Source organism: Macrobrachium rosenbergii, chromosome 57, assembly GCF_040412425.1.
Source record: "Macrobrachium rosenbergii isolate ZJJX-2024 chromosome 57, ASM4041242v1, whole genome shotgun sequence".
Classification (NCBI taxonomy): domain Eukaryota; kingdom Metazoa; phylum Arthropoda; class Malacostraca; order Decapoda; family Palaemonidae; genus Macrobrachium; species Macrobrachium rosenbergii.
Window position 1 is genome coordinate 20,559,405 of NC_089797.1, and position 21,469 is coordinate 20,580,873.

The window sequence follows — 21,469 nt, forward strand, 5'->3', positions numbered from 1 at the left end:
AATGCCTATTAGACATAATGGTACAGATATTTCTTATGTTCTTTTGACTAAAAATTTTCATTGCCTAAGTTTATTACATTGATCAAAATTCTGTTCTTTTAATTTTAAAATTCAAAAGGACGGCCGACTGGAATTTCATAATATTATCTTAGTACTAATATATTGCAAACTGCCAATCAAGTTGAAACCAGCTGTCAGCTAATATGAATATGGTGATGATTCAACTGAAGGCAATAGTCAGTCGATTTATCATTAATTCATTTTTTAACATAAGGCCTATAACGGAAGTATAAGTCCATATCCCAGTGCTAGTATTTGAACATATAAATTAAAGGGGTATATTTTGTTACGTCGCCTACATATGTAAGAAAACCATATGACAATTGAAGAATTGCGGATTATTTGTTCTTGAAAATTATTTTTTTTCTAAGTTTTCAGGAAAATGAAAAATGATCCTTATGGCCTGTTACAGAGGCAATTGAAATGTTTTCGGCGTAAATTTCAGATTTACTTGCGTTATACGCTGAAATCTTTTAAAATTACAGCCGACTGCTTTCTTTGTCGCACCTGCTTAGCATCGGCCTCTAGAATAATAATAGTGATGATAATACTAATCTTGAATTGAGCAGTATTGTCCCTTTAAGCCTTCAAAATTACAATAAACATTTTCTCTGCTTAGCTGTCTATGGTTTCTTTAGAACGCTGATCTCCTAAGGGTCCTGACAAAAAAGAGAGCAGGTAAATATCTGTTTTGCTAAAATAATCTCGCTAAAGTAAACTAGACATTCAATATATGTTTTTTTTTATATAATTGTTATTTGTATTTGCACTACTTGTTAAGATATTCTCCCTTTACCTTGTTTTCTCATGATCGTTGCTCTTAAAGTTTTTTTGAACTTTCAACACTTTTTTATACTAAGCTTATACGAATCTGTTTTCATAGTAATATATATATATATATATATATATATATATATATATATATATATATATATATATATATATATATATATATATATATATATATATATATATTATATATATATATACATATACATCTTAATATATATCAAAATATGTACAATTTCCATATATAGCCAATCTTGATGAATAGGCATTTCCATGAAAAAGCCTGGATCGACAGAAATATGTTTTCCAATTTTTCAAGGCACCAGCGACAGGAAATTACTGATGACCGTGACAAGCGGTAGGATGGCTCGTAATTCTTCACTCCCTATTCTATAGAATAGGGAGTCAATAGGGAGTCAAGTGATTTGTCGAACAAAGAATTTATTTTTGTAGCATTTGCGTTACAGAAATGTCAGTACCTTTTGCGTTTCATACTCAGTGCATTTGTTTACATGCTACACTTTTGTGTGTTAATGATATCTATGTGTCTCCTGTGCATTCATATCCATAATTATCATGAGATTTCTATTTATACTAAAAGTTTTTAATCTCTGCCCAGAGGCTGCTTGCAAAGTTTGCTATAAAGATTTGATTTATCTCTTTAGCAATTCTCTGGTAGACATCAGAGGTGCCTCACACTGAGGGACCTGGGGTAACCCGAACGAACTGTAAGGTCTGTAAGGTAAGGTGATGCTAAGAAAATTATCTAGTAGCTTCCATAGCAAAACAATACCTTCATTTCGCTAAGTTGATGAGTCGAAGTCTACAGAATATTTCCATGAAAATACAGACTTTGGGATGTATTTTTCTTATTGGTCCTTCTGAATATCACTATTTGCACAAATAAAAAATAGATTTAGTGATGGTGAAAGGTAATTTAGTTGAAAGTGTAATTTAGTTGAAAAGTGTTACACTACCTAAGAATGTCATCTTATTAACTGAATTTTGATAAGATTGTTTACTGTATGTAATGCATCACATTACTGAATACACTTTGATCGTTCACTCCACCTACACCAAGCCTTTTACTGCCTCTTCAATGTGTCCCCATATTTCCCACCATCTAATTTCTTCTTATTCTTAAAATGCTACAAAAACGGCTCATCTCAACATATTCACATTCTTTAAGAAAACTATTGAGATGGCTATTTGTCTGTCAGTCCACACTTTTTCTTTCCGTCGCCAGATCTTAAAAACTACTGAGGCTAGAGAACTGCAAATCGGCAAGTTGATCATCCACCCTCCAGTCATCAAACATATCAAATTGCAGCCCTCTAGCCTCAGTAGTTTTGATTTTATTTAAGGTTAAAGTTAGCCATGATCATGAGTCTGGCACAGCTATAGGTGTCAACAACACAGGCCAACACCGGGCCGTGGCTGAAAGTTTCATGGGCAGTGGCCGAGAGTTTCATACAGCAATATACTCTGTACAGAAAACTCGATTGCGCCGAAGAAACTTGTTTTTATTTACAATTAGAATTTGCGGTTCATTGCAGTAGAGGAGACTTGGCCTAGTTACCCCTTAACGCATTATAGCCAGTGACACTCCAAGTTTCCCTCCTTTCTTGCACACAAATCCTGCCACCTTTTTTGCTTCACCAACTCTGCGACCCACCTCTTCTCTCATCCTACCATCACCCAAAATCTTTGCTCCAAATTATAATAATTGAGGTAAACATGAGCAAGTAATTGAAACAAGGATGATGGTTCCTCTTATCATGAGTAGTAGTCAGGAAAGTTAAAGAATAGAAGCAGTAGATTATCATAATTTGGAGCAAAGATTTTGGGTGACGACAGGATGAGAGAAGAACTGGGTCACAGAGTTGGTGAAGCAAGACATGAAGCAGGATTTGAGCAAAAGATAGGAGGAAAATTAGTGTCAGTGGAAACCAAACTTATAATGTATTAAGGGATTACTGAAACAATCCTCCTCTGTTGAAGTGAAGAGCCGATACTGAATGCAAATAAAAAAAAAATTATCTGTGGACATGAGTTATTTATGCAGTATTTTTGGTATAAGAAGAAACTGAATGGTGAGAAATATGGAGGAGATACTGTACATAGGCGAGGTGGTAAAAGCGTTAGTGTAGGTGGAATGAAGGGACAGGGTGTATTATGTTATGTGATATATTACATATGACGAATCAGTGTATCAGCGTTAAATTAATGAAATGATATTTTAAATGACCATAGTGAAATAATTAAGATTTCATGAGCAAGACGAATACAATTTTGTAAGTAATCTTTTTTCAGCACTACTAAATCGATTTTTTGTTTGTGCAAATATTTACGTTCTGAAGGACGAATAGGAAAAATACCTCTCAGAATCTGGAATTCCATGAAAATATAAAAGAGACTTCGACTCGTCAACTTATCAAAACAAAGGGTATTGTTTTACTGTGAAAGTTATTAGATAAATTTCTTAGCATAAGCAGCAGAAAAAAATATCTCAGTATAAATCTGAGTGGAACAGTCTTTGATAGCAGACTGTGGACAGAGATAAAAATCTAAAAAAAATAAAAAATAAGGATAATCTGATAGCTATAGGTAAGACTAGATGGTGGACACATAAATATTAATAACACTCGAAAGGTTATCATATAAACTAAATCACTAAGTAAGAAACACAAAAGGAATGGGAATTTCTGGATGGCAAATGCTACTTTTTTTTTTTTGGTAAATCACTTCCAATCTCTGCTCTACAGAAGAATTACGAGCCATCCTGCCGCTTGTCACGGCCATCGTGACGAGGAAAGGACTCTTGTTCACTCCTTATTTATCTTTAGCGGTGATTTTCTGTCGCTGTTGCCTTGAAAAGAGCACCCAGGCTGGAAAACATATTTCAGTACCGCCAGCAATTTTTTTTCTTTTTCTTTACGAATTTAATCAACAAGATCGACTATAAGACAAACCAACAACGTTATGAAGGATATAGTTTTACTGAGGCTTAGAGATTTAATCTTTAAGTTATATCTTACACACATGCACACACATGTACACACATATATATATATATATATATATATATATATATATATATATATATATATATATATATATATATATATATATATATATATATATATATATATATATATATATATATATATATATATATATATATATATATATATATATATATTTATATTCAATACCATTGATAAAGTAAATAAATGATACAGAACACTGTATATTTACACACACTTTACATAAAGCATTAGTGATTGGTATACATATATATATATATATATATATATATTATATATATATATATATATATATATATATATAAATATCTTCATATATATATATATATATATATATATATATATATATATATATATATATATTATATATATATATATATATTATATATTTAAATATCCTTCATCTTGTAAATATTCTATAACTATCATATGAGTTTGGTAACAACATCAAATCATCTGCATTCTGTAAAGCTTCTCGAGGCTTTTTCTTGTGACGTTTAGCTTCCTCTAGTAATTCGACAACTTGATAAGATGTCTGTGCAAATCTCTGATGAACTTCCATCTTCATCTCAAGTTTATCTAACATTTCTGCACAATTCTTAAGCCTACACCATGTGCTATATCTTTGTACAGTACCATCCCTTTTTGATGACTTTTTTTTCTGGTAGCTTCTGCCTCTTTAATGTCTAAGTAATTAATTATCTTGATTATTTGTTGAAAACATCTGCGGAAATAGCTGTTATGTGATTAACTCCTTCCTTTGTGGATAAAAATTTACTTTAACGGCTTCATAAATAAGATCGTTTTTGAAGCCGATTTTTAAAAGAATTCAAACTGAATCTTTTCATTTTCCTAATTTTAAAGTAAATTCATGTTATTCCTGATGATACCTGGGAATGGCTAATCATCCTTTGTTTAAGTGTTTGCCTTATTTAGTCAGATATTACATTTTCTGCTGGACACTCGTCTATATCACCTTCCATCAGTAAACATTCACTCGGGTGGATTTTGTTTAAGGAAACAGTTAGAAGTCAGCCAGTGCCAGGTCGGTTTAGAGAAAGGATAAAGACAATCATTCAAAGCAACCGTCAGTGGCTTCAGTTTCTCCGGCTCATCGTGTGTGAAAGGGGACATTGTCAAAAAGGAACAGCAAACATGCTTGTAGTTCTCCGCTGCTCTCGAACATCATTGTTTTTCTGATGGTTGAAATTCAGACACCTAATACTGCATGCTGCTACTATAGTAGTCATAACTGTGCGTAATGACCCGGAATTAAACGATAGATTACTTATTCTTGCTTGCCAGTGGCGTATGTTCTATATATAACTGGGGTGTCATTTTCTATGCTGCCCATTTTCTATTTTGAATACCATTTCTAAAGGGTAAAACTGGAAAGAAAATCTTCACTTTGTGTGCTGACTATGACCTTATATCTTCTGTAGATACTCAGTTTAGACGTAGCTTGCCTTCTGATCTATTTTGATTAGATACTTACTCTAGAAACTTTCAAAGACCCTTAGATGTAAAAGTTGTAGAGGCTGAAAGAATATATAAGTTCTTGCGTTACATACGTGGTTGTATTGCATAAGCACACCCTGCTTCCTCAATGTTTATTTTGCGCATCCTTTGCTTCCGTCGTCTTTACCTTCTTCTCATACTTCTTTCGGATCTCCTGTTCACTTTCGAGGTTTTTTTGTTGTTTTTATTCAATATGTACATCTTTCTCTAAATCTTTACCTTCTACCAGATAACTATATATTTCTCTGTTTTTTCTTGTTCTTCCAAAAGTTTTAGCCTTCCACTTTATAGTTATGTCAGATGGAACTTTTTTCCATTTTGATTTAAAGTTTCTCTCGCTAACATTTCTTTTTCATTCTTCTAATACTATTACTCTTCGTCTTTTTCTTTTCGTTCACTATTTGTTTGGAATATATCTTAATTTTCGCAAGGAACAACTTGTAAGATAAAGCAGTGTTATCTTTTTCTTTGAAATCCAAATCCAATCCATTCGTCAAAAAACAGTTCAGCTTCCCCACTCATATTTTATACTTTACCTTAGCATGAACACGGGCTCAGGAAACTATAACGACCTCTGGCAGAATGTCGATACTACTCAGCTTTCATGCATTTTGTCAATAATGCTATGTCTTTCCTTCAACTTTTTATTGTGGTTTTGCTGGCACAGAATTAGATAGAAGCTTCCAAAAGTCTTCTTTGTTTATAACAGCTTTCGTTTTCATAGAGCATATATATATTGGGAATATTTACACCACTCTAAAAGAACATTAATTTTTATTATCTCCATATTATTTCTTATCGTATCTATCCTTCCGTTCCTTTTTTGCATATTTTTCTTATGTGCCATCTTCCTCCTTCCTCGTCTCACCTCAATTCGAACAGAATTCCTGTTTCCTGTTTACACTAAAGGAGGCTATTTTGCTTATCAGGATCCAGCACTTCCGCACTCCCTCCTATATTAGGTTAGCCAGATTAAGTTGAGTTTACTGATTTAAAATTTTAGTTTGGCGCGGGAGTCTTAGAATCTCTTGCATATGAATTTTGTCCTGCTGCAGTTATTTAGCCTGGCTTTTGCTGATGTTCCTCTTTCTTTATTTAGATCTGAAAGTTTTGAAGGGAAACTAAATCCTCACGATTAATCTTTTTTGGGACCAGCGTGAAACTATTGAATCCTTCTGAATGTTCGTGACACACACACATATATATCTCTGACCTTTACATATATACATATATATACACACACACATATATACATGTTCATTCCAAAGTTTTATATATCCATATATATAGTTATATATATATATATATATATATATATATATATATATATATATATATATATATATGTATATATGTGTGTGTTTGCATGTGTGCCAGTATGTGTATATATAAGAAAGGAAACCAACTGTTGGCGAAGCACTTTCGGGTTTAATAGAGTCTATGCTGGGCAATGACTATCATGCTTCTTCAAGAAAAACGAACAACTCCATACAAAACCCATTCTGCACTGGATGAAATCTTTAATACAAGAGCCATTTAACACTTTCATTCATTGGCTTCATTCATAAAAAAACTATAATGTAAAACATAATCATTACTGATTTTTATGCATTTTTCATCAACATTGTGCTGTTCCCAAAATTATTTAAAAAACTAAAATCCCAATTGTGGTATGTTTGACCCTTTTACAAACTTTAACTGATGTATTTCGATCATCTGTAACAATACACCTTTCTTACTTTGGAACATTTATTAATTATAAATGTGTTTTTGCTAGCCAAAACGAAGCCATGTCAGTATGATGGGAAAAATTTACCACTTTACCACTGTCGGTCGAAATAATCATTTTGAAACCTATTGGACTTTTAGGATTCAATTTTATTCATGAAAAAATTGCCGAATCATTAGGACAGAGAGATAGACAGACAGAGAATAATCGATTTGGAAACATTGGTTAGATAGAATTACGTATTATAACCTTAATAAACAAATCGTACAATAAGACTGAAACATTTGCATTCAAGATTTTCCACAGTAAATATTGTGGCCTCAGGAAAACTGTGCTTTTCGATATAATCGAGTGTCTTGTTTAAAAGAAAATTACATTGAATCAGTTGCTTGATTTATTCAGTCCCTCACTGAATCTTGTAAGAATATCAAATGCCCCATCCTATATCCATTTGTAAAGGTCAAAGAATAAGAAATGTGGATCAAAGAAAAGAATAGAAAAAGTGAAAATAAAAGCTGACATTTTCCCAACAATTTTCAAAAGACAAATAGGAATATGCCTTCCTAGTTTGTATCACTTGGATAAATAGCTTGATAACTATATATTTTCCTCGAACACCTTGTCTTTTGTTTCATATTTCCCGTTTTAACTACAACATTTTTTTCTATAACGATACATCATTTTACATTTTTTATGGAATGTATTAACTTCTTCATGTTACTTACTAACTACAGCTAATGCAAATGTACAATGGGAGAATAAGTTTTAAATAACGCCAAAGTCATTAGGGAATCTTATTTTTGCATTTTTAGATTTTACATGTTCTCCTATTTTCATAATTTTCCATGTGCTTACTACTAAGACATTATTAGAATATAATCACAATGAATATTAATCTGGTAAAAGTAAGTTATTGGAGAGAAAGGTTTGTTTATCTTAGTTATACTTGTAAAACTTTCAACATCATTATTCTGCAAAAATTCATGGATATACATTTTTCTGTGTAATTTTTTTGAGGACAAAAAATTACTGTATTTGACAAGTCGGTTTCCGCGTTCATTCATATTTCTGACAAAACCGTATTATAATCATAAAATATTTACTTACAGTTTTTGGTCATTCATGACTGCTACATGAACAAACACCTGAGGTTTCGGGTATGGTTGCAGCTGAACATTGTCGTTGCTGGATATCCTAATGCGATTTGACCATCAGGGAAATTCAACCATAAATAATATTGTCAGAAGAGTATGGTAAGGTATGTATTTGCTGGTATGGGATTTGAGGATCCCTGGAAGCTCTTTCTCTCTCTCCATCGTTTAGGTAACGTGTTTCCAATAAATTTACTTCTGATACTTGTTTCCTAATTTATTTGATTAAATTTAAATTTACATGTAGATTTGCCGTATAACAAATATTATAGAAGTAAGAAAAGTAATTTCAATAAATAACAGGAGCATTAAACCAAAGGAAAAGAGGTCTCATCATGTTTCCTTGTTTCATTTCAATAATTAGATTTGAATAATATAAGAGGAAAATAAATTTCTTGTTAAGTATTTCTATCAACCGAGACAGTTTTGCAGGTATAAGTGTTTGACGAGTGTATTCTACCTTAAACGATTAATTCTTTGGGTTTCCAAAAAATTAATTCTTTGGGTTTCCACAACAGTGAGCTTTCATTCTGGGATCGCGCAATAAATGAAATGTTTTATCCTGAGGCGACGAGAGCCTCATGTTTGCCAGAACATGCAGTAATCAAGAAGAGTAAATAGCCAGCGCCTCCAAAGCTCCTGTGTTGAATTAAAGATCATACTTGGCATTTCCAGACCTCGACTATTATATGCAACAATACTGGACGGGAAATACTATCCAATCTGATGCAAGTTTTCAGTGCAATCCGACTGCATTGTGTGTTTCAAATCTTTCTTATCTCCTTTTCTCTTATTTCATCATGATCTTTTTTTTACTCGTTTTCGTACACGCAAAATAATTAATGAAATATGGTACCAAATAAATATTGCTGAATGAAGTATGAAGAAATTTGCCTCTGGTATTCAAAGTTAAAAATATTAGTAGCCAGTAGAAAAACTAAAGGATAAACATGCACACATATTTGATTAGAGAGTTACAGCAGAGATGAAAGAAAAGTACTGAAACAGCGGGAGCTCACATGGTTGAGTCCTAGAGTTCTGAAATGAGAATGGCTATTAGTTTTGCAGCATTGTCCGAGCTGCCTCAAATAAGAAATGATTTCCCTCATGATATTTGAGTCAAAGATGCGGAATGGGATTCATATGGCATGAGTGGGGCACAAACAGGCAATTGGTGGAAAGTCATGATGAACATTACTAATCATCACACATCATCCTTTGCTGAATCAGGGAGGACCCTATGTTCAGAAAATTTTCACAGACAAAATGCACATCAGCAGCACATAAAACACTTCTCTTCATAGTGTCATTTACCATTTTATAGCAAATAATGATTCCCATCCAGGATATTTAACTGCTTCCAATCAAGTCTCTCTCCACCACATACTTCCAACACTTTTTTTGCTCTTCCTTTAATCGTGGGTCCTATAATCTCCAAATGTTACATAATTTTGTCAGTGGCTCAGATATATTACATAAATGATACATTGATGATTAGAGACGGATATTCAAAGTTAAAGAAAATCCAAAGGAAAATGTGAAATGTGAGATTTACATCGGGATCGAACCCCAGTCCCTTTCCTTTGAGATACTGAGGCTCGATTCCAATGTGAGTCACAAATTTATTTCTGTGAAACATGTGCTCATGTGTTCATTAATTCCATCATATTCACGATGAAGGGAAATTTGAATGAAATGCTATCAATTGACTCACTGTTGGGTCAGGTAAAATTTGCTGGTATGTTATGCGGAAACTGTGCCCAAGAAAAACCTTAGGTAACGAAGTACTTAGGTTCCAACTTCTTTTATGACCTGTGTGTCAATTAGTAGTAACCTGGCCTATCATTTGAGAGACTGGGGTTCGATCCCGATATGAGTTAGAATTCTATTTCTGGGGAACAATTGCTCATGTGTTCATTAGTACCAGTGTGTATATATATATATATATATATATATATATATATATATATATATATATATATATATATATATATATATATATATATATGTGTTTTATATATACACATGATAAATAATATCAAATTACGCTGGATGGAGAATTATCATCAAACGGGAATTTATGTGATAAATGGATTGCTCAGTGGTAACGTCGACTGGAGTTGCTGGGTCTGTGCTGTGTCATGGGATCGCGACCCGACAGTACCAATCCATTCATCACTTATAAATTCCCTTCGGTGATAATTCTCCATCGGAGATATTTCGAGGATGAATTTGATGTTAAGCGACATTGGCTTCATGATTATATATATATATATATATATATTTGTATATTCATGATTATTTATATATATATATATATATATATATATATATATATATATATATATATATATATATATATATATCTATATATATATATATATATATATATATATATATATATCTATATATATATATATATATATATATATATATATATATATATATATATATATATATATATATATATATATATATATATATATATATATATATATATATATATATATATATATATATATATATATATATATATATATATATATATATATATATATATATATATATATATATATATATGTGTGTGTGTGTGTGTGTGTGTGTGTGTGTGTGTGTGTGTTTGTGTGTGCATCCTGAAAATATCATGTTGTAGTGGGAATAATTGAAAAAGGCCAACGTGTTGTAATATTATCCAACATTTCTAAACACCTGAAGTTTTAACATCTGGGCTGTTAAAATGTATAATACATGAGATTAGACAACTGTCTCAGACATATGCTTCAAGCAAATGTTCGGAAATAGAATATTTAATAAACGGTGAAATATAAAGAACTGGAATACTAAAGACTTTGAATAGATTAAATCTGTCCCTAAGCGTATGAATTAAAGTTGAGCAATATTCTCATTCTAGTGATGGATACCATCGGCCTCAGCCGTATACAAAGCAGGTGAAGAGGCCGGAATCCTTAGTGGATGAAACAATACGTTTAATTGTTCATGATTCCCGAATGGGGATGCTATTCGCTAGGTGCATGGTTTCCAATATCTGAATCTTCATAAAAGAAAGAGCTTCACATTTCTTATAGTGTTTTTTAATATAAAAATCCTCTGATTTTTTAAGCATTCTGCACGAAGACTAATTACAAGATATGAATGTATTTTAGTGGCTCCGACAAAGCTCCACATTTTACATTTTGGCCGAGTAGAACAATTGAGTATAGAAGCTGGCGTCATAGCAGTTTGGTTATCTTTATGATGAAACAATAAACACAGCATCTTAAACATATTTCAGTCAATCTCACTCAGTAGCAGAAAATGTATTTCAATGAAATGCTATAGTTGTACTTAAAATCATGTCGAAATTGATTTGTGGCAGTTTTGGAAGTTGGAGGTAACGTAAATGCACGATTCAGAAGCGTTGAGATGCTGTTTCAATTAACCGTTAAAGAACTGTTGTTATAAAAGTCCGTATCTGCATACGTCAAATGTCACATTTTTCATCAGCAGCAATAAAACCATTGTTTAGTCGGTTAATACTGTAGAGATGCACATAAAGAGAAAAAGGGCATCTTGCTTATGTTCAACCATAGGCTGTATGATAGGATATAAAACATTTATACAAAACAAAAAATTTTCAGAACATGATTGTCTCTAAATTAAGCAGGATTGCCCATACATTCGTGCGAATTACGAACATCGCAAAACAACATAAATGTTCTTACACCGATAGCCAATGCGGTTTCCTAGCAGACAACAATATTTTGAAGGATTTCTTTAGTAAGCCACTGAAAAATCAGGCAGATGATTATAGTCATCAGGCCATGTTACTTTGCATCTTCATCGGTTGTTGTATATATCATCATTACCTTTTGGATAAATCAAGTTTCTGGTCTGTAGAAGACAAATTGATATAGATATATCACTGAAATTGATACCAGTATTAGTTCTTTTACTCATAGAATAATACAGATATGACAGCATAAGAAGGTTTGTTCACTAAAGAAGAGTATCTTATGAATACATTGACGTGAAACTGTCATGAGATAAAAGTGGGATGCTTACCAGAAATGATATCATGCATAAATTCTTGGTTTCACAGGGCTTTATAAACACAGTGATTATGATAAAAATATACTTAGTGTTAGAAAGGAAACCTCAGTCCATGGGACAAGGAAATGACGATAACGCCACACATTTCCATATTCATTTCCATTCAACATAGAGCCTCTCTTCTACCTTCTCCTAATTCATAATCATGTTCCTGGATGAAAAGAGAATTTAACGACAAAGAATACGCTGTACACAAATACTGTAAAACAGATTAAAGTGGAAAAGAAACAGGTAAAAAATGCGCCGAAGTTTCTTTTGCGCAATCGAGTTTTCTGTACAGCGTATAATGCTGTATGAACCCCGGCCCATGAAACTTTAACCACGGCCCGGAGGTGGCCTGTCCTATAGCGTTGTCAGACACACTATCATGGCTAGCTTTAACCTTAAATAAAATAAAAACTACTGAGGCTAGAGGGCTGCAATTTGATATGTTTGATGATTGGAGGGTGGATGATCAACATACCAATTTGCAGCCCTCTAGCCTCAGTAGTTTTAAGATCTGAGGGTGGACAGAAAAAGTGCGGACGGACAGACAAAGCCGTCACAATAGTTTTCTTTTACAGAAAACTAAAAGGTAAGTTCTTTTATGCTGCATTCAAAGTGAAGCTGAAAATCATATTCAGGTATAGTTCTTAGATGTCGTAAAAAGCTATTCATTTATTAGAGTTTCTTTTTCATTTGAACCTCTATATAAAACCGAAGGTTTAAGCGAAAGAGAAAGCTTTTATCTGTTTGATTTTAAACGTGCGAAGATAAAAGAGAGGCTTCTAAACATCGAGAATGAGGAATATATGATCACATTATTGAGGAATACTCCCCGACTAGTTTCTGTCTTAAATGAAATGTAAATTACGTCATTTAAAATATATTTTATTACCTCAATTCTTTCTTCTGATAATCTAGACCCATTTTGCCACGTAATTATTCACAATTTTCTCGTTGTCAAGACTTCGGTATCGAGGTGACGGTGCGGAAGTTATTTAAGTTTTCCAAAGTAAAATTATATTTTTGTGAAAAAAAGATTGGCGGTATTCCCATTACTAGCATTACCAATGTCATTTGTATTGTTGTGAAGTGGCAGAAATATTATAGCGAAAAATTTGTTTTCTTCCTTCTTCCATTCCAGTGAAACATTAGTATAATTAAGTCTAAAAAATTTGTTGTCGCTATAATATTTCTGTCTCTTCACAACGATGCAAATGACATTGATAATGCTAGTAATGTTAATACCTCCAATAATTCGAAATTTTAGAAAGTAAAACAAATTAAAATAATTTAATATTTATATGTTTTAACTTCTGTAAAAGAAAACATAGTTTTAATTTTCTGTAAAAAAAATTGCAGTATTGAGATGGCTTTGAATTGTCATTTTTAGCTACCCCATTTTATTTTTGCTATAGATGTCCACACAATTTTTCTGTATGATAAGACCCTCAGATGAGATTTATGGAAAAGCTAAACTCATTGAGAGTTGCAGAGAGAAGTGGCTGGGCTACAAACTTTGGTATGCATTGATCATCCACCCTCCAATCATCAAACAAAATACCAAATTGCAGCCCTACCATCATGCAGTTTTAAATTAATACTATAAAAGACCGAAATTAATTATTTTATTTATGCTGTTTAAAAGTTAGAAAAACAAATCGTGCGTGAAAAGTAAATTAAGTTATGATATAGATACAGGCCACCATGTATTCAGGGCAGATTTTGATTAAAGTTTAAATGTTGTAGGTACATAATTTTGTAATATCTTACTTATGTAAGTGGCTCTTATTATGTAAATGAAATTTTAGCTTATGTAAAAGAAATTAATATAGAGGGCTGATGTTGATCCACCCTCCAATCATCAAGCATACAAAATTGCAGCCCTCTAGCCTCAGTAGCTTTGATTTTATTTAAGAAGATTTCTCATACAGCATTATACCGAGACCACCGAAAGGCAGATCTATATTCCGTGGCCTTGATTATACGCTGTACAGAAAACTCGATTACGCCGAAGAAATTGAGGCCCATTTTTCACGTTTTATATATTGTGCTTGGTATCTTTTATCTTCCGGCTGTGAAATTATTCATATTAAAACGAAAAGGTGGCTATTAAAATACTTATTTGACTCGCTTTCTGGGACTACTTCCGGCTAACTGGTTTTGTCCAGTCGCTTTCTGTAATTAATTATGAAGACTAATTAAGTATTTCGCAGGCCTAAAGGATTTATAAAAGTTATTTAATGCTGACCGAGACACTAAACGCAGAGAAAAATGTTTTTACGCGAGTATTATAGATAAAAAGATCGAAACGGTAACTTATTGTTTTTCTAAATCTTATTTTAACAATTCCAGTTGTAGTTTATCAGTTTAAATGAGTTTTGAAGCGTATCTTCATAACAACATTAGGTGTTATATTAACAAATATCTTTTAACTATTGCCACTTAATCAAAATTAATTTTCGCTGCCAAGGGGTCTTTTTTCTTCTGTTTGTGCTCTCAGATATGTACATGAAATTCAGAGAAAGATTTAGAATTACAAAAATCAATTACATGAGATATATTCGCCGATCAATTTTCCTTGCCTGAACCAAAGATGTTCATTTAGAGGCTCCGGTTCGCACAATACAAATGACTTGGTTTCCGAGAAATTTCCCCTGACGTTGAACTTTGCCATCGTGTCACAATGCTCGGATGTCAGTTAACTTGAACATGTGAGCCAGGGAACGGAAACCTTTTCGCCGGAGTATGCCAATGCTGTAACATTTATTACACGTGATCCTTATCGCAGTTACAGATTTTTTATCGAGATTTGATCGAGTTTTATTGTTCTTTTTCCTCAGCTTGGATGCATCCAAAGAGAGCAGTATCACGTGTTAGGTGATTATCATTGTGATTTTATCTTCACTGTGACTAAAATCTGGTAAATTTATAATCATATGTTATTACTTGTACACAGTTTCATTAACTACTGATTGCGTTAGCATAGTAAGCATAATCTTAATCATACATATCATGTGGGTTTAAGAATAGCAAGAATTAGTACTATGTGAATATCGCTCTGATGCTGCATTTTGTCATGAGGATACTTCAATGAGTGGATGTCGAATCATTTAAGAAATAGCGTGATAGGTGCTTGGTTGCATCAGAGCGCAGGGCCACATAAAGTACTAATATATTGTAATAGTTCTTTATGCAACCATGTACTTAATGATATTGATTTGATTATGTTGTATCTAACTAAAAATTCAGTGGTTAATAAAAATTTACCAAAATGATAACATAGTAATATAAAAGTACAAGATTTTAGTCATAGTTAAAAAATCACAATGATAATCATATAATACGTGATACTATATCTCCTTGGATGCATCCAAGCTATAGAAAGAGAAAATAACTCGTCCCCAGAAGTCCATCCCCTTATCAATGTGCTGCTTCTGCAAACTGGAGCCGAAGTTCTTTATGCAACATGCTGAAACAGAGAGAGAATTTCTGCGAATGAGGCCTGATATTGTTTACAACCATGTTGCGCCCGTAGCCAAAAAGCTTCAGAATGCAATTGATAATCATGGGGGTTGAACCAAGTATTGATTTGTAGAGTAATTTTATTTCCATCTGATTTCAAATAATTCACTTTTGTCCTTTGCCATTTTAATGGCAAATTTATAAATATATTATATTTTATTTACATATATATATATATATATATATATATATATATATATATATATATATATATATATATATATATATATATATATATATATATATATATATATATATATATATATATATATATATATATATATATATATATATATATATATATATATATATATATATATATATATATAATGGATGATTATGCATTTGACGTGTAATGAAAGAAATAATACAATGCATTGATTTACTTCGCGGCACTGACTTTTGAGCGACACTGATACTTCTATTTATCTGGCTTTGAGTCGTTTCCGAATAAATACAATTTATTAATTTGCTACGTGATCTATTCAGGAAATCTTTTAATGGAAAGGTTAACTAATATAAAAAAAATATTAATAATAATGGGTGTGGAACTGTCCTCCTCGCAATAATATGTAATGGCAGTAACGTTAAGCGATGTAAATGTCACACACAGTAAATGGCTGCACAAGATTTACAATTTATCCTCTGAAGCCTATGACAACCACAAATCTACACATGACACCAGTGATACATTCCTGACGTAAATGAAGGCAGGAACTACATAGATTCCTGGATTAATTAGCATCAGAAACGGCATTTAATCAACAGTGCATATGTTATCACCGCATGGATTACTTTCCTCGATTTGATATTGCTCTCAAAGACACCAACATCATTATGGCAAGGAAAGTGATTCGACTGTGACAAGAACTGCCTCCTATCAAAGGAATGACTAAACCAAAGGGATCATCCAAACATAGCGAGAAAGGGAAAAAAGTCACAGAAATAGTCACAATTTTTGTTAGGAAAAAAATGCACAGGAAAAAAAGTCACATTAATTTATGGTGGCAATTAAAGTAATAAAACAGAAAACATTTTGGACCTTTCCTAGATAGTGACCCCCAAGGGTTTTTGGGGGTCGTTCTCTAGGAGTAATATTTCTTGGGGGACATTATCTTTAGCATTGTACTAAACACGCCGCAAAGGTGCATACATACCGGGTTAAAACCTTTGGGAATCACTACCTAGGAAAGATTGATTTTTTTTTTTCTGTGACTTTTTTTCTTTTTTTTTTTTACCTGTGACTTTTTTACCTGGATTCCGTTGTGTGTGTGTGAGAGAGAGAGAGAGAGAGACCGAAAACAGTGTTTTCACCATCGAAAGGTTTTTATTTTAAGAATATAGTGTTTCAAACTTTAACGTAGTTTGCGTTATACGCAGAAAAAAGTAACTCAACGTTACTCTCATCATGTAAACGTGCTTCGATTGTTGAGCCTCTTTTTTTTTTTTTTATGTTGTCAACAGCTTCGTGTTGGCTACGACGGGACATGAACCGCTAGTTTGTGGCAGTTAACAGCTGTCTCATTATCCTTAGCTCACCGCGAAGTGTACCGAAATACATGACGGCAACTATAAAAACTTCTTAAATTATTAAAATAACGATTTTGAATACTGGTACATCCTGTTGAATGTAATATCAGTGAGCGGTAAGATTAGTTCGTGGAGAAAGATTGTAAACTTAATTTAACAGATTTCGATAATAATAATAATAATAATAATAATAATAATAATAATAATAATAATAATAATAATAATAATAATAATAATACGCTGATTGTCAAAATCAAGAAGAAAGTATCACTCACTGATGTCGAGGTACCATGGGACACCAGAGTAGATGGGAAAGAAAGAGAAAAAATTGATAAATATCAAGACCTGAAAATAGAAATAAGAAGGATATGGGATATGCCACTGGATATTGTATCCATAATCATAGGAACACGAGGCACGATTCCAAGATCCCTGAAAAGGAACCTGGAAAAACTAGATGCCGAAGTAGCTCCAGGACTCATGCAGAAGAGCGTGCTATTAGAAACAGCGCACATAGTGAGAAAAGTGATGGACTCCTAAGGAGGCAGGATGCAACCCGGAACCCCATAGTGGGGCACTATAAATACCACCCAGTCGAATAGGATGACTAAGATAAAAAAAAAAATGATAATATAATAATTAAAGAGAAGGGGCCTCGGGTCTTTATCATATATTTCCTACGTGGAGGAGGCAGGGATAACTGAATTTGCGTAGAAACGCATAACAGCAATGAAAATACACGATAGTAACAATGTATAATCTCTACATTTCTGAAAATCTCAAAGAGAGCTATTTTGTATAGAACAGCAGTGACAAAAAAAAAAAAAAAAATAAATAAAAATGCTCCGAAGTTTTTTCTGCGAAATCGAGTTTTTTGTACAGCGTATAATGCTGTATGGGCCACGGCCCATGAAACTTTCACCCACGGTCTGGTAGTGGTCTATCCTATAGCGATGCCAGAAGCACGATCATGGCTAAATTTAACCTTAAATAAAATTAAAACTACTGAGGCTAGATGGTTGCAATTTGGTATGTTTGATGATTGGAGGGTGGATGACCAACATACCAATTTGCATCCCTTTGGCCTAGGTAGTTTTTAAGATCTGAGGGCGGACAGACAAAGCCGGTTCAATCGTTTTCTTTCAGAGAAAACTACAAAGAAAGCGATGTAATCGACGAGGACTTGTAGCTCACCACCCACGAAGCGGAAAACAAATTATTCAGGAGCGTAGGCGGCATAAGTGAACTCGTTCGAAAAGAGTCATACCCACTGAATCTGTTCAGTAGGCCAAGGCGGTCATTAGATATTAATTACTGCAAAGGAAGGATTACTCAGACTGAAAAAAAAACAGAAAAAAAGGATTAGTGCTTCCCACATGAAGATATACAGCGGGCAGAGGACGAGATCGAGGGCTAGTAGATGTTATTAAAAGCGACTGGTTACCCGAATGCAATTCGTATCACCAGGCTCCTCTGAGAATGATAGTAGGTGTTATTGCGAGGTAAGAACACTGCTTTGGAAAAAGATAAAATGTTCATCGGGATAAACTGCGTATATTACATGAAAGAAGATCCATAACCGCCACCTAAAAAGACTCATTTTCGATTTTTCATTTGGAGCATGAGCGTTCTTCAACTTTTTTTCAATCATAATAAGAGAAAGGAAGGAACTTCCGTTGATATCCCTTAAGATATGCATTCTGTGTCATTTGTGGAAAAGAAATTTGATATGTACTGGAAAATAGTCAATTCAGGAGCACTGAAAGATCTGGTTAAACAGAAACACGAAGACACTGATGCGCAAAATAAAAGAGGAAGCTTAACCTTGTTTGGGCTTTTTAAGCTTAGTAGTGTCTGTCTGTTCTCAGTCGTAAATACTGATAACCATCAGAAATGTAAACATGAAAATATGATTGAGTGGTATGCTTGACTGATATAATTTCTCTCTCTCTCTCTCTCTCTCTCTCTACATATATATATATATATATATATATTATCTATATATATATATATATATATATATATATATATATATATATATATATATATATATATATATATATATATATATATATATATATATATATATATATATATATAAACAACGTTACTTTTGAGCAGTAATAGCGTGAATGAACGCAGAGAAACAACTGATGCCTTTGCATAAAAGTCATTTTAAGTCCGTGATGGGCACGGCATGAGGCAAACAGCCATATGACATTTTGCTTTTACCACTTCTTTATTGTATCCAGGACTCACCTGCTATGTAAGGTTTCCACCGATTAACCCATATTCCAGCACTTCTATTCTGGCAAAATGATGAACATTTCTGACGTTAGTCCAATTCTTATTGATATTCTGCAACTTCTTTATTATCTTCTAAAAGTTTGAGCCACCAAAAGCTTTATTTTATCAGACCTAGCTGCTCTGCCAACATCTTTTGTTTGATGCTCATAATTCCAGCTTTCGTCTGGATATAACGGGTTGTTGATCACTGTCAGCACCTACTTTTCGGTAGGTCCTAAGAGTTCTCAGCAGCCCATTTCTCTACCAATAAATTGCTATGTGATCAAAATGGTTATGTATGGAGAACTCTTACTAGTCGAATCCATCAAACCCATCAATTTTATTTCATTTTATTTAAAATAAAAGGAATAGCAACGTTTATGAATAAATAGTCCAACATGATTAATCGAAAAGGGACCAATAATGGTCACCTAATCTTAAAGCAATAGCCGACTAAAACGATATAAGTAGCGAAAGACCCTCGCATCAAAATCTTCGAAATAGGCTTAAATTCGAAGATCAGCCAATTTGCCCTAAATATTCAAGAGAGAATGCGATTCCTACATTAAGAAATCTATTACAGTCGGCTAAATTTCTATCCTCACATAATTTTCAACGAGATAAACGACTTCCTTCAATCGATGAAAAAATGGTAGGGCATGTATCTATTATGTACTTTCTAGGCTTTTTTATGGGATCAGGTCTGACTACTGATAAAGACATTAATTATTAGCATTCCTTTGTAAAGTTTCTATTAATGAAAAATAAAATATAATTTTGCATAAAAATCTTATTCTGTTGATTTTTTTCAACACTTTGTTGTTTAATTGCCACGGTACCACTAATTTGCTGCTAGTCCAGTAATCAACAAGTTCACAGTGGTCGAAAATTAATTAAAAATTCATACAATTAACAACCTATATCAATCGGGGAGCAGTTAGTACTATTTTACCAAGCATGCAAATGGACTACTGGTCGAAATTCCACGAAAAGCCAGTGAACGATCAACTTTAAGTCACGGAACAAAAAGATGCTATAAATCAACCGTCCAACTTGTCGAACATCCCACGAAAAATAATGGGACAAAGAACGTTTTGAGGTACAGCATCGTCTGTCAAGGTTACTCGCCTGTCTGCTTTAGTTAAAACTGTTAAAATTATATTACTGGCTGTAAGAGAACGGTTCTATTTTGGCAACTTTTTATTATTATTTGTTTGTTGTCATTACTAATATCCTGTACGACGAAAAACCTCTCCGGTGCTGCAGCCGCATTCCAGAAGGATTTAAGAACACCTTACGGTGACGCTCTTCAGCGCCAGGGCGTGTGACTGGGAACGCGGTGCACTATAATTCAACTTGTTTTCCCGTATATAAGTGTTCTCTCTCTCTCTCTCTCTCTCTCTCTCTCTCTCTCTCTCTCTCTCTCTCTCTCTCTCTCTCTCTCTCTCTCCACGGAATAAAACGCTACCCTATTCCGGGTTCAAATGTTCGGTTGAAATTAAACACTCGATAAGGAAAATGAAGGATTTGAATTAACTTCACTAATGCATTTACCACCTGAAAGGAAAAGTTAATTAATTGGTTGTTTGTTTAAGCTTCCCATACACCTGCCCGTAAGGCCATATGACCTTTGGCCGAGGGCACAGAAATGGGGTCCCCCTTTTACAGGGGCACCGCCCCTGTAGGGGCTGAGGAGTTAGAAAAAGATCATACTAGGTTTAGTACACCTTAAGTTTTAACAG

At 33.2% G+C, this 21,469-nt stretch overlaps 1 long non-coding RNA gene across 1 annotated transcript in view; it reads left to right on the forward strand.

The window, feature by feature from the left end:
• The window catches only part of LOC136836933 (uncharacterized), an 86,009-nt gene that overhangs the window by 60,250 nt on the left and 4,290 nt on the right, over window positions 1-21,469 (forward strand). The gene's annotated exons all lie outside the window — the stretch shown is intronic.